The sequence below is a fragment of the Micromys minutus genome, assembly GCF_963924665.1.
Source record: "Micromys minutus genome assembly, chromosome: 4".
NCBI classification, from domain to species: domain Eukaryota; kingdom Metazoa; phylum Chordata; class Mammalia; order Rodentia; family Muridae; genus Micromys; species Micromys minutus.
In genome coordinates, this window is record NC_137973.1 from 7,251,742 (window position 1) to 7,267,262 (window position 15,521).

Consider the following 15,521-nt stretch of genomic DNA (forward strand, 5'->3'; position numbering starts at 1 on the left):
TTTACCGTGTCTAGGACTTTGGTAGTTGAGCGTGTTAATGGGACGGGAGTCATTGAGCGCAGGGCTCCTGAAGGTTATTGGGACCTTTCGTGTGGCACCCGCACTGCCCAGTAGCACCAGCTGGAGAGACCCCGTTCCCATCTGCGCCCAGCTGGTGTTTACAAATCCGCAATAACTCGTTCAGCTCACTGGCTTGTTCGGAGGTTCAGTCCCTTCTAGACCACATCATCCACGGTGTGTGCCCTTCCCTCCTGCTTTTGTATATGATCCCGTATGGTCCATACGTCCCCATTGCTGGATCAGACACGAGCTATGCGTCTTTCACCGAGTCAGCGCAGCTGTGACTTCTCTGAGGGCGAGTCTGCACCTCTCTGCATGTGCTTTTCAGCGTTAACAGGCTAGGCTTTGCCTATCATGGATGCCCGTGAGCATGTAATGCTTTGTGGCAACACTTCTTGCAGGGTCACCTTACTTTTTAATAAGAGAGGGGCCTACATCACCTTTAGACAGCAGAGGGTTAATCTGAAAGCTGCTATCTAAAGTAATTATTCCCTTGGTTATTGGTTGCGATGGGTGCGCATCTTTAATCCTACCATTTGGCAGGCAGAGGCAGGCCGGCCTCTGAGTCTGAAGGCTGTATAGTGAGCGAGAGAGACCTTATCTCAAAAGTAAAACAACTTCTCTTGGAAGATTAGTCAAATTGCTCATAAAGGACAACATACATAATTTATATAGTATAAAGCTTATATAATATATAGTTATAAATGTATATTATCCAAAGCAATATCTGGTAAAAATAGTATACACACACACACACACACACACACACACACACACACACACACACAGGCTGGTGAACGTACCAGTTCTCTGTACCTTCAGTAAAAGAACCGAGTAAATGGGTAATAAGTCTAATGGGTTTTAGGCACCAATATTTTTTTCTTTTAAAAAGAAGAACACCTTATGTCTTTCTGTATATCTTCACTGTGAGGAAACTTATTCTGGAAGTTTCAAAGATACAAAGCAGAATAAATAGGAGCCTTTGGAGTTAATAGTAAGTGGACTTTACCTGATGGTTTCAAAAGTCAGTTTTGGGAAGATAATGATAATGCCATATTAGAAGCGCTATTTTTAACCCAAGTGCAGGCTTCACTTAGGGTCCGGAGATGGGAGTACAGAGATCTGCAAGCCCGATCACCTTTACTGTAGTGCATAGACATTTATATTTGCCCGCGCTTCCTCTCCGTGGGTGGAGGACCCAGGGAGATTTTATTTTCCGGTGTTTTCAGACAGAGCAGTAGGCATTCTTCCTGTCTGCCGTCCTGGCGACTCTGCCGAGCGTCCGTATGGTACATTCAGGCCTAACTTGTTTTGGTAAAAGTCTTGTACTGGGTTTGTTCAAGTGTGAGACTCACAATGCAGCTACTAATTCTGGAAAAGGAAAGTACTGTTTTTAGCAGAGGGATCCAAAGGAACTCCTAAGGGCGAAGACCGGAGAGCCTACCAGCTGCCAGAGAGCTGCGCCCTGTGCCCTGCGCCCTGCGCCCTGTGCCCTGCGCCCTGCGCCCTGCGCCCTGCGTTAGAGCCACGGGCCCTCCTGTGGCTCATGCTGCGTAGAGACAGGGATTGTTTATTCCCAGGGCTGTTGTAGTGCAGACAGATTTAGACGGGAAGAATCACAGGCAAGCGTGCGTTTTGGAATATTGCTTAGGAGGAAATCCTTTGAAAAGACAAACAGTGTTGGCCCATCTGGAAAAGGGTTCCTCAAAAATACAGTCGGATAAGAGTGTTCGTGCCTTGTCAGAGAGCTGTCCTCACTCCGGGGCAGTAGGGACAGAGACAATCCCGCTCTTCATTAAAGAGAAATCAGCACTGATATCATTTAGTCAGAGCTCACAGGCCGCTTGTGTCAGGTTTCACTGAGGCGACGTCGACACACAGTGGGTTCCTTATTAATTGTGTGGTCTGGTCAGCTTTGTGCAGAGGGTGGAGCCATCGTTGTGACCTCTGCTCCCCCTGCCCTCCGTCACGGGACAGCCATTCGTCTGCCTTTCACGACCGTAGCTGGTGTGTATTCTATAACATATTCTGTTCGTGGAAGCACGCAGTACATCTCTTTTCCTTTCCCTGTGCTCATCACAGCCTTTTGAGATCGCTGTCGCCTCCCCTCTCAGTAATTCACTCACTTGTAAAATGATGCTCTAGTTACAGTTCATCCATTACAATAAAGAGATCATTTATTTTTATTTTATGTGTGTGTTTTGCCTGTATGTATGTATGTACATATGTATGTATATATGTATTATATATGTATGTGCACCATATATGTGCCTGGGGCCCTGTTGGTCAGAAGAGGGTGCCGTATCTGTTAGCATTCTGTCTAAACTCCTCCCCTACAGTTACCTGGCAACAGCCTGGTGTGCCTGACACTATAAAAGGGCTGCTTGGCTCCTCCTCTCTCTCTTGCTCTCTTACCCTCTTCCCTCTTTGTCCCCCTCTCCCTATTCCCTTTACCCCCCCCATCTCTCCATGTGTTTACGGTCAGCCTCTTACTCCCCCCCTTTCTCTGCCCCTATTACCCTCTTAACTCCCCTCCCGAGGCCCTGAATAAACTCTATACTATACTGTTGTGTGGCTGGTCCCTTTAGCAGGAAGAGATGTCTCTACATGGTCCTGCCAGAGGCACCCTCTTTCCCCACACCTCCATTGAGCATAACCCCTCTCTATCTTTATAAACACAACAATATCCCCTGGAACTGGAGTTACAGTTGCGGACACCACATTGGTGCTGGGAATTGAAGCCGAGCTTTCTGTAAGGGCAGCAACCGCTCCTAACCACCGGACCACTCCTTCCGGCCCGGTTTACCCAGTTTTATCCCTGAGTTGTGTTCCAGTATATGGAAACTTCAGATTGTGCCAAAAATATGATGGGCAGTGGTGGTTCTTGCCTTTAGTCCCAGCACTCTGGGGCAGAGGAAGGCGGGCTCTGAGTTTGAGGCCAGTCTAGTCTATAGCTCGAGTTCTGGGACAGCCAGGGCTACACAGGGAATCCTTGTCTCGGAAAAACAAACAAACAAACAAACAAACAAACATACAGACAGACAGTTTCACCTCTTAAGCCTTTGAGCTAAGTGTTCATGGGTATTAATGTACCAGGCTTCTTGTGGGCACATGCTTCCATTTTTCTCTGGTAGCCCGTGTGGGTTGTCTTGAAGGAAAGTATTGCTGGCCACATCGTAAGGAGACAGAGCCCGCGGTCGGGGGCATGCGAGGGAACCAAGCAATCAGGCAAAGACAGTGGGCAGAAGAGAGGATCCAGGCCCACAGCCTTTGGAGACTTGGGTTCTTCTAAGTCTGTTTTCCAGCGCTGCAGGTTAAGGTCGAAGCCAGGCTGCCCCTGTCCCACGCTCTGGAGCACGGCGCTGCTGTCTTCCTACCCAACAGAGTGCCTTTTGTTGTGTGACGAGTTTTGAACCTGGGGTTTTGAAAGCCCTTTCTGTTTCTCCCCGTTATCTTCTATGATCTTTCTAAAGGGTCCGACTTTCTGATTTTTAACTCACAAACTTGAGATTTGGAACTCACCGTTTTTAATTTTTATTTTTTGCTGGAGCCTCACTCTGTTGGGACACTGTGTACTTTTACCGAGGCTGCTTCACAACTTAAGCATTTTTGAATTACATACAAAAAAGAGAATCATCAGAGAAGACACCCTACAGGACAGAAAACAATTTATTGGTAGTGTGGGAATATCTTACACAGAGTAAAACTGTCCTTTACCTAACCCTTCTTTCTATCTTTGGCTTCTCCCAGCCATGTGAATTTCTGAGTTAAAGGAACAGCATTTAGAACTTTTCAAAGTGAGCAATTTGTATCACTGAACGGACTAAGAAATGGTCGTGTCCCACTTGGGGAAGGCTTGGGAGTTATTGTAAAAACAGACTAACCCGTCTCGACATCGCCGCTGCCACTGCCCCCTCTTCCTCGTCTTCATCACGGTGCTCCCGAGTCTGGATTGGTGCTCCCGAGTCTGGATTGGTGATCCTGGGTCTGGATTGGTGTTCCCGAGTCTGGATTGGTGCTCCCGAGTCTGGATAGGTGCTCCCGAGTCTGGATTGGTGCTCCCGAGTCTGGATTGGTGCTCCCGAGTCTGGATTGGTGCTCCCGAGTCTGGATTGGTGCTCCCGAGTCTGGATTGGTGCTCCCGAGTCTGGGTTGGTGCTCCCGAGTCTGGATAGGTGCTCCCGAGTCTGGGTTGGTGCTCCCGAGTCTGGATTACAGACATACAGACCACACCACGTCTGGGATTCACGCAGGCTGGGGATCAAAGCCATGCCTCATGCGCTGTGTGGCTGCTCTGCCCAGTGAACCACAGCCTTATTTATATTTTCCGTTGGAGGCAAGGTCTCTTGCAATCCAGGCTGCTTTTGAACTCCTGATCCTCCTGCCTCTTGCCTGTCAAATGCTGGGATTAAAGGCATGTGTCCCCATGTCTCACATTCTTTGCCCAATTTTAAGTTGGGGTATCTTTTTTTTTTAGTTGAGTTTTAAGGGTTCTTTATATTCTTTAGGTTTTAGCCACATATATGATACCAAAAATACAAACATTTCTCATATTTCTAACGTACATTTTATAACCTTAAATTTGAAATTACGATTTTAAAATTACAGAGAAGTTATATGAGTATTTAGAATGACAATCCCTCATCCAGAATACTTCAGACAGAGGCTATTTCCGACTTTTAGATTTTGGGATATTGCTAGAGGCTCTGCCAGTGCAGCCTTGCTGATCGGACGTCTCAGATACAAAACCTCGGAGACCGCGCTTCTGCTTTAAGGCTGTGGACGCGCAGATCGGGATGCGCAGCCTGGATGGTCGGCTCCCCCGCGCTCCTTGTTCGAAGGTTCTTCTGGAATGCGTCTTAGGCTGACCCTGTGTTGAGGCAGTCCAGGATAGTGTTAGCCGAGGCTTGGGGACATAAAAATAAGGACATAGCACTCGTTTGACTTGTGGAGCAGATACTGCTTATAAAGCAACAAGGACATTCGGGGACAGCTCCGGTGGAGACAGTGGGAGAGGAGGCCAGAGGGTAAGGAGCGTGGTTTGCTGGGATCGAGACATGTTCCAGTGCTTCTGAGTGTAACAGTGCGTCACCCCGGATTCTCTTGGCCATGCTTGGGTTGGTACTGATTGTCAGAAGTGTGGGGAATTGTGGGTGATACTGCCGTGTTGATCTCTGGTGAATAGAGCCACGTGCGCTGTGCTCAAACATTCTTCAGGACAGGACAGCCGCACAACTGAGTCTCAGATCCATAGTTGAGTGGGGTGGGGACTGAGAAACCCGTCCTCTCACCAAAGGCATTGGAACCAGAAGGTCTTCTCACCCATTAGAAGGCCTTAGAGAGATGTCTGGAGGGCCAGCGAGCTGATAAGTGTTTGTCTGCATGGATGAGGATTTTCCTCCAATCCGCACTCAGAGTCTAGACTGGCGAGAGCTCCACGCGAAGGAGAAACCCTTTTTAAACGTGGTGACGTCACTGATGCTTGACCTCCCTGGACACACATGCACATGTAGCCACACATGTATGTGATACACACAGCTTATAGCCCAAGTTACCCTAGTCCCACTATGTAGCCCAGGATATCTTTGAATCGCTGACCCCTGTCTCTGTGGGTTGCTGGGAATGGAACCCAGCGCCTCATACACGTCAGGCACGGGCGCCACCTCCCGAGTTAACCTGGCTTTGCGTACTATGAGTCCTCTGTAATGAGGACTCGAAACCGCTTCCTAGTTTTGTTTGCTGTCACTTGTAGCCCGTGTGTTCCGGTTACCACACCATCTCCTTTGCTGCTCTCCTCTTGGGGAAGAAAAAGATCCACTAACCTCGGAAAAAGGCAAGTGCTCAGTTAGTCGGACTTTTCTTTCTCTTGACAGTGTAGAGGGTTTAGGCTCAGCTCAAGGCAACGGTGTAGAGACTCCGACGGCACTGGCTGATTGTAACTAGAAGTAGCCCAAGCTTCTTCAGTCCCCTCAGGGCTGTGATTTGAGGAATGAGACTCCGCACTCTACTGTAGATGTATTTATAGGGTACACGTGGTCTAGTTCTGTCTTGAAGTGCAAGGACATACTATGTAATCTTAAGAAATGTATATGTAAAGGTTTTCGGTGTAGTGCCTGGTGCCACAGTGCTTTCTGTCTATAGTGTTAGCTGTCATCTTTGTTGTCCCCGTCATCATCACCGCCATCGTGCTTTAACTGTTAGCTGTCACTACCATTGTCACCATCACCACCATCATCATCATCATCACCATCACCATCATCACCATCACCACCATCACCACCATCATCACCATCACCACCATCACCACCATCATCACCATCATCACCATCATCACCATCATCACCATCATCACCATCATCACCACCATCACCATTTAAAAAAGTATTTTTAAAGAAGATTTATTCATTTCTATTTTAAGTGTGTGTATGAGTGTTTGCCTACATGGATTTATGTGTGCTGTTTTTGAGCCAAGTACCTTCAAATCCAGAAGAGTCAGATCTCCCGGGAGCTGGAGTCACAGACAGTTGTGAGCCACCATGTGGATGCTGGGAAATGAACCCAGGTCCTCTGCAAGAGCAGCAAATGCTCGTAACCACTGAGCCATCCTTCCACTATCCTATCGTTTATTACGAAAGCCGTCATCTTCCTTAAATGTATTTTAGTTTGGTGAAGAAACTAACAGATTCCGTTTTACACTTACATTCCACTTATTTATGTCTTAAGGGGTTTTATTTTGTCTTATGTGTACGAGTGCTGCATATAGATATGTGGTGCGCACAGAGGTCGGAGCGGGGCATCGAGGGTTGTGAGCTGGTGCTGGGAACCGAACCCGGGCCCCAACCCACCCAGGCTGGCCCCAGTTCACAGAGCTCCGCCTGCCCCAGCCTGCGGCGGCCGCGCTGGGCTCTTTTCTTTTCAGGGCTCCCACACTTTCGGAAAGCAGTCGTGCAACTCGCACAGGCTGGTGCCTTACACACCGAACTCACTCATCGCCAGCGCAGGAGATGAGGCAGGGACTCCAGGAGCGGGGAGGCCAAGGCAGGGGGATGCCAGGGAGCCGTGGAGGGAGGGGAGGCGGCAGGATGTAACACGGGCGAGGATGAATGAATGAATGAATGAATGAATGAATGAATGAATGAAAATTCCCGTCACCTTTACACAGAGGAAAGAGAAAAGAGGCCGACGGTCCTGCCGGTCCTGCTGCCGATCTCCTCCGGTTACCGGGGCACGGGGAAGTACCTACCCGGCTGCACGGGGTTCTTCGCTGTCCCCCGGAAGAACCTTACACCATTCAGAAGAGCCCGGCACCCAGGAGACAGCGGCTGTGGAGGTCGCACAATGGGGGGCGACTCATCGTTCCCTAGCACGGGCACCTTCTAGAAGCCGGGGACCGCCATGTTCAGAGAACTGGAGGAAAGTTTTCAAAAGGCGGCTTCTCAGGAGAAGAATAAAGACCGGGAGCTGAACTGGAGGCCCTTCGCACACGTTCCTCTGAGGGACATAGATTGTGAGAAGCCTGGACACGTGCTCACGAGTGTGTCTTACCTTCCCGTACGCGCTCGACTGTGTTCAGTTTCCCCATGTGCCCGTCAGATTTCCAGAGCTCAGTTTTGGCCTACTATTTGATTTATTAGGATTTAGTTTATTTCTCTAGGAGGTCTCACCCCTTCCCTCAAGGCAGGGTCTCACTGTAGAGTCCAGGCTGGTCTCAAAGTCAACCACGCAGCCCCCAAACTCAGTAATTCTCCCACCCCAGCCTCCTGAGCACCGGGATTACCCATGTGCCCACGCTGCTGGGGCTTATTTAAGTAACTGAGATGCTGGCATCTGGGGAGATGGCAGGGAGGGTAAAGGGCTGCTGTGCAAACGTGAGAACCAGGGTTCACATCACCAGCACCCACATGAAATCAGGCGTGCGGTGTGTCTAACTCTGCTGGTGGGAGTTGTAGAGGCAGGCGGATCCTTGTAGCACCCTGGTGAGCCAGCCTAGCAGAATGTGATGTGGGGACTGTCGCGGGAAGTATCCCGATGTCTCATCACAGAGCCGCCGTACAGGACATGTAAAGATGCTGTGACGGTCACAGCCCGGTCTTTCCCAGTACAGAAGGCACCAGCATGGCCTGCGCGCCGCACTGCCCAAGGTCAGAGCAGGCACGCGCGTACAGGACCGAGTCGGTTCCCTGGTCTGTAGGAAAAGGTTTATACTTATTTCCCTGTTAAACGAGCTGTTGAAAAACACAGCAGCTGTGCTGTCATGTAATTGATTTCGGTAGCACTGAGTTGTTTCTGAACTGAAACTACTGGCTTTTCACAAACCACATTTAGATTTTAAAAAGCTTTTGAACATGTATTTTTATTATTTCAAAAGTGAGATATATTATTTGAAGAAAGTCTCAAACTCACGGAGCTAAGAGGACTTGCCGGTAAGTGCTCCTTGTTGTCTACCTTTACCTCTGATTCACGAGTGAGTGTTTTATAACTCGTCCTAAACGGTCTGCTTAACCTGTACTAACTTTTCAGTGTACTCGGAAATGCTTGCTTATTGAATTGTGTGTGATACAACCCTGTTTAGAACTGATGGAAAGTTTAAAATACTTTGCTTTCTGAAAGCAATTATGGAGAGTAAGTACAGCCTTTTCTGCAAACTCACTGTGGCTTCCATGTGGGTCGCTGGAACTTGTGGGCAGTGGTGTAAACGCCTTTTGTTTAAGAGCTAGGTTTTTTATCAGTGAAGGCACTTGAGTGCACGGGGTCTCTTCTGTCAGAGCAGTGTACGTGTGCGTGTGTGCGTGTGTGTGTGTATGTGTGTGCGTGTGTGTGAGTGTTTGTGCCTGTATGTATGTATGTGTGTGTATGTATATGTGTATGTATGTGTGTGTATGTGTGTGTAAGTGTGAGTGTTTGTGCGTGTATGTATGTATGTATGTATGTATGTATGTATATATGTATGTATGTATGTGTGTGTGCATGTGTGTGTGTGTGTGTGTGAGTGTTTGTGCCTGTATGTATGTATGTGTGTGTATGTATATGTGTGTGTATGTGCATATGTGTATGTATATGTGTGTATGTGTGTGTGAGTGTGTGTGGTGTGCATGTGTGTGTGTATGAGTGTGTATGTGTATGTGCATGTGTGTGGTGTGCATGTGTGTGTATGTGTATGTATGTGTGTGTATGTGTGTGGTGTGCATGTGTGTGTATGTATGTGTGTGTGTATGTGTGTGCATACATGTACTTCTGTACCAGCTGAGGCCAGAGGAGAAGTCCAGCACCCTTCTCTATCACGCCTTGCCTTTACTCCCTTCAGACAGGGTTCTTAGTGAACTCCGGCCAGGCTGGTAGCCTGCGGGACCCAGTGACCCTCCTGTCTCTGCCTCCTGCAGCTGGGCCAGCCTGGCTTCTTCTGTGGATGCTGAGGACCCAAAGGCAGGTCGTCCTCCTTGCACAGTGAGCGTTCTTAGTCACTGAGCTAACGGCCTCGCTCCAGACCAAGTGGCTTCTAAATTCATGTCAGAGTTAGAAGTAGGGAGCCACAGCAGATGTGAGATAGCACTTAGAGAAAACAGCAGTGAGAAGGCCACACAGCAGACAGAGGCCAGGCGGACGTCTATAGTGTAGTCTAGACTGTATAACCTTTCTAAAAATAATAAACACCAAAGGTTGGACCTAACAGCTATTAAACATTATTATTTTTTCTTTCACATATGCTTTCCACAGGGTGAACTCATTTTTTTTTTTTTTGTACAGAGTCACCTGACCAGTTTATCTAGCATGACGTTGTTATGGTAGACACCAGTTGTGCAGATCTGGGGTCTGGAGGCAGGTTGAGAGGTTACCTCCAACAAGAATGCACATCCAAGGTGTCCTCTGACCTCTACATACATTCCAGTGCCATGGCCGTGCTCACCACGGTCACACATACATGCACACACACACACACACACACACACACACACAAGCATATTTAGGTTACAGTCCTACTGTGTGTTTGCCTCTGAGAAGCCTCACCTGGAGACTGAATGGGGAGGGTGAGGAAAGGTGTGCTCACCAACAGGCTGGGAGTGGAAAGACAGAATGGTGATTGTTCTGGAAACTCCTCTGACCAGTCTGTCTGGCTCTGGGATTGTTCTGACGGTCATCGGAAACTTTCGCAGCCTTTAGCTAAGTTGTTCCTCATATCTGAACACCTAGTTCTGGGCAACGTGTTCTGTTTTACCCAGTTCATTTCTTCTTTAATCTCATCCAACCAGGACTTAGAAAGTGTGCTTTTTCCCTAGCAGCCGGGGTGTTTAAAGCCTGTGGCTAAACTCATGTGATTAATGGTTGAATTATCTGTAGTGTTTAGAGGGAAAAACTCTTAGAAATTTGCTTCTGAGAATACCTTGAAGTTTCTATAGTATTTGAAGATTTTTATAAGTAATAATAATTATTTCTATGTATTTGTAAAATAGTACTTTACAAGTATATGCTTATTTATGTGTAAGTTACATGTATGTGTGAGTTGTGGTGAACATGTGTCATAGCATTTGCATGCACCATGGCATGTGTGTGGAGGTCAGAGGCCACCTTGGATTTGTGCTCTTGCCTTCCACCTTGTTGGAGACAGGCTCTGTCTTTCGCTGCTGGGTACCTCAGATTAGTTGGGCTGTGAAATTCTCGTGTCTCCCCTGTCTCTGCTTCCTGTCTGGTTTCAGGAGACGCCTATTCCAGACCGGTGCCATCTCTGTTGGATTTGGGTTCTGGCCATCTAATTCAGGCCCTCACACTTGGGTAGCAAGCCCTTGACCCATGGAACCATCTTCCAAGCCTAAGAAAACAACCATTTTAAAAAGAAAAGTGTGTTATTTTATAACCTTGGAAGTCTGACGGGAATGCAAAGGTATATTCCTTTATAAAACACAAACCACTAAAAGCTAAAAATTTGAGACAGTGTGAAAGTACGCTCCATAAAAAATTTAGGTCCTTGGTGCTGGAGGGATGGTTAAGTTGTTTAGAGCACTGTTTAGAGCTCCTCCAGAGGACCCGAGTTCAGTTCCCAGCGCCCACGTGGCCGCTCAGTGCTGTCTGTACTGTCTCTCCAGGGGCTCCTCTGCTCTCTTCCGAACTCCCTATGACATGCAGGCAGAACACCTGGAACATAAAATAAAAGTACGAAGAATGATTATTTTTACTCTGGATCTCCAACCTCCCTTCTTATGGGGACCATTACTCCCAGTTTCCACTTGTCCCTTGAGTGATATTTTAAGTGTGTGCAAACACGTCTGCTTGAGTCGAGTTCTCCTTTTTAAATAAGCAGCAGTGTGGAAGCTTCTGTGCCGGGTGTTTCTCACTCGGTGTTCTGAGGATTAATTCAGACACATCTGTTGGGTTCCTCTTTCTGGGTGTTCAGTCTTTGATTACACAGATGAACTGTTGTTTAACTACTGATTGCTGATGGACACCCACATTTCTCACAGTCCTGCATACTCAGTACTTTAGATTGGCCTTTTCCACATGGATCTTGCTAGTAGGAATTCCCAGAAGTTCAATTAGTGTGTCAAAGAGTATGTACGGCTCCAATTTTGATGCTTCTTGCCAAATGGAGTCCATGGAGGGGGACCAATTTATATTTCATTAGTGCTGATCTCAAAAGATGTGTGCATCAGCTTAGTGAATGCTTTCAAACACGACCACTTAGTGCTAACTCCAGATGCTGGCCCATCCTCTGTGGAGAATAGAACAAGCTCGTTGCACCCCTGCTCTAGCTGGCCCCCATGCTGGGGTGTTGTTCCTCCAGACCTTAATATAGCTGAGCTCTTGTAATTTAGGTCTCAGTAAAAATCAATGATAACAAATCAGGATTCCAGTTTTTAGCATTTGAGGGCCATCTGGGTTATATATCTTGGTTAACTCCGAGGCCGGCATGAGGTATGTGAAACCCTATCTCAAAAAACAGACAGACAGACAAACACACAAACATCTGGGGATGTACCTGAGTTAGCTTTGTGGTTGAGTGCTTTTCCTGAATGCTTAGGACCTCGGGTCCAGAACTGGGAAAGTTCCCAGATGCCCCTTCTCACTTTCTTGCTAGAGTACTAATTTTCATGTTGGCCTTTGAGGCTCATGTAGTAAAGGCTGGCCTCAAACTTCCCAGACAGCTAACCTTCCTGCTTCTACCTCCCACGTATTAGAAATAAGCAGCTTGGTTTACTTCGGCAGAGCTCTGTGCATTTAAACTTTTGGTCTTTGCTAGTTGGATAAGTGTAAATGTCTTATTTTAATTCTTGTGTTTTGGTTTTTAGTTATAAGTGAAGAGTGTCTTCTTTTTTTTTTGTTTTGTTTTTAAAAATTTATTAATTATATATGTGCACTGTCGCTGTCTTCAGACACACCAGAAGAGGGCATCAGATCCCATTACAGATGGTTGTGAGCCACCATGTGGTTGCTGGGAATTGAACTCAGGACCTCTGGAAGAACTGTCAGTGCTCCTAACCACTGAGCCATCTCTCCAGCCCAGGACACAATTCTTATATCGTGTTCTTATCAGTTAAGTGCAGGAATGACAGCAATAGTATAAAGGTCTTAGAGATCTCAAAAGACGTTACATCGTTAGAGTAAAATGTGTTGCTTTAGAGTGGACACCCTATTCTGATCAGCAACCCCTTATCATTGAAACTGACACACTCCCTCCTTTTAAAGATTTCATTGTATGCTTAATTACACATGCATGTCTATGTGTTCATAAGTACAGGTGAGTGCATGTACTCCAGAGGCCAGAAGAGCACATCAGATCTCCTGGATCTTGAGACTCGGAGTTGTGAGCCACCCGACGTGGGCACTTGGAACCAAACTTAGGTCCTCTGTAGAGCAGTCAGTCCGTGCTCTTACCAGCTGAGATCCTCGCCAGCCCTGATGTGCTTAGTTTGAGGGAGCTGGCCAAGCATTCCAGGGCCACGGTGCATCAGTACAAGGTGCAAACCATGGAACAAGGCAGGCTTAGAGCTGATGTGCCTTCTAGGATAGGTAGGAGTTTCAGACAACAGCAACACACTGGACAACGGCCAACCTGTAATGCAGGGGGACCAGGTAGAAGTTGGCTAACTGCACAGCAGGCCAGAGATAGTAGTTGGTGATGAGGGCGTCAGGGTAGTCCCGCTTCAGTTTGGCCCAATTGTCCTGGGCCATTGAGTGTCCCTACCAGTGGGAGAAAGCAGCCTAGGAAACATGGGGCAAAGCCCCCCTGATCTAACAACATCTTCTTCACTGCATCCACCTTGGTGGTGCCGGGGATTAAGTGGTCCAAAGCCTTGTACCAACCTCCAACTACAGGGCCCACAAAGCCACAGCCCAGGAATACCATGGTCAGGGTCCGGCCTGTCTGATGTTGCTGGAGACCCCGCCTCTCCACCAGTTGCTGTGAGATAATGTCACCTATACCCATCAGTGACCCAGCTGTCAGAACCTGGACTTTCCATGGATGTGCAGCCAGGGCTCTCTGGTATGCTCGCCAGAGTGCCATGCCTCCTGAGTGCCAGCTCTGCGCGGGAAGAGTGTCTTCTTAGGGTGAAAAGTCACTTGCTAGTGTTTCCATCTGGTGAGCAGCCTGTGGGATCCACGTTTATTTCTATAGTCTAGTTTTTTTTCTGGTCAAGCTGTAAGAAGCTTTTCCATGTAAAGAAACTGTATCCATTGCCGTCTGTGTTACTATATTTACATGCCTGTTATTCATATTTTGGCTTCAACCTTTTTGTTTTTTTTTCTTTGTAGCTAAAACTCAAGCTATCAGATTTAGCAATTTATTGCTTTCAGGTTTATTTAGAAAACAGTCTCGTATTTAGAGACAATAATAACCTATTTCTAGTATTTTAATGCACTCATTATTTTACCTTTGACCCATCAGAAATGTGAGTGTGCAGTAGTTCAGTCTTGCTTTCCTGGGTTACCAGAAGAGTTCCGTGTCCCACCTCTGAAGTGCGGTAACCCTGGACGGTGCTGGACGTCTTCTGTGCACTGATTTTCATGCACACAGCATAAGCGATCTATTTAAACCCCCATACTCGCAGGGATTTAAACATCACCGCCACTGCCCATTTCCCCGAGGTGGTGGTGCCCACCTGCGTAGCCTCCTGGCTGAGACCCGATGTGAGACAGACTCTGATGACTGTTTAATTACACCAGCTGCTCGCGCTGTGTTTTGGTGCCATTTACACACGAGTGATGTGCTGTTTGCCTGTTCGACATTATGTGTGCGTGTATGAATTTAGCTGATCAGTTTCAGCATCCAGAGTTTTATTAATCTTCTCCTCTCACTCAGCACCACAGAAATTAAGCAGACTTCTTTAACTGTAACCTGTAAACTTCTTGGCCGGGTCAAAATGTAGCACGGGTCTTTGCAAATGTGTTTAATGTACATATGTATCAAGAGGAAGTAAGTTGGGAAGGCAGATTGGCCTGGGAGAGAAGCAGCTAATGCGGGGGTCTGAGCATTTGAGGGGCTCTGTTAGATTAGAGCAGTGGTTCTCAACCTTCCTAATGCCGCAACCCTTTAATACAGAGTTTCATATTGTGGTGACCCCCCCAACCATAACATTATCCTCGCTACTTCATAAATCGTAATATAAACTTCTGCTATGTCGTCCCCAGAGGGCTCGTGAGCCACAGGTTGAGAACCACTGGGAGCACAGACTCAGAAGGGGGGGGGCTGTCATGTGGAGGGTGAGGGGCATTAGGAAAACTTGCTGAGGTTTTGTCACTTGTACTTTAGAGTGGCAGACGAGATGCAGGGAGGACAGGGAGGGATGGCGGATGCTATTCTCGGGAGACCGGCTGTATCTGGATCACTCAAGGGTCAGCATTTAGGTTTCTATATATAAGCGCTTGCATATCTTCTCATCCATGCTGGAGGAATTGTGTAGGATAATGTTACTCCGGTCGAAGCCGCTCTGGCGAGTTATTTTTAAGCAGCCTTTGCAGAGTGTGCAGAGAGGGCTCCAGGCGGGTTCTTTGAAGTCCTTTCATTTTCATCTGAACTAAATGCTTTGGCCACTACAGAGGCGTAAGGGCCTTGAACTTGCAGACACTGTCATCAGGAGACAGTGTCACTGTAGGAAATGCCAACAGAGCAGCCTGAGGTGTCCTCACAGGGCCTAGAGGGCATCGAAAACAGTTTCCTCAGCTCAGAGGAATCTTGATTAAGTTTAGCGATTGAACCGGGAGACGAGGCAGCTGGAGAGCCAAGTGCTGTGTTAGGAGCCGTCAGTATAATGGGTTTCCGGGCTTGAAAGCTACTTAATATGCAACAAGGTTTATGTATTAGAGAAATTATGTAATGCTATACTCATTTTTCTTACTTAATGAACTTTTCCTTGAAGAGACGCCATTTTAAAGTATTGTGCAGGCTTGCAGGCAGAAAGGGGAGAGCTAGGAGACATTAAAACACTAATAACAGGGATTCTTGCTGGAAAACATTGCTCAGAGGTCACACT

General features: G+C 47.4%; 1 protein-coding gene and 1 pseudogene across 2 annotated transcripts in view; one reads left to right on the top strand and one right to left on the bottom strand.

Annotated features, from left to right (window-relative positions):
* The window catches only part of PPM1L (protein phosphatase, Mg2+/Mn2+ dependent 1L), a 231,708-nt gene that overhangs the window by 14,768 nt on the left and 201,419 nt on the right, over positions 1-15,521 (top strand). The gene's annotated exons all lie outside the window — the stretch shown is intronic.
* LOC308420283 (mitochondrial inner membrane protein Mpv17-like) lies at positions 12,864-13,561 on the bottom strand (annotated as a pseudogene). Its single transcript has one exon. The product of its transcript is annotated as a mitochondrial inner membrane protein Mpv17-like (transcript).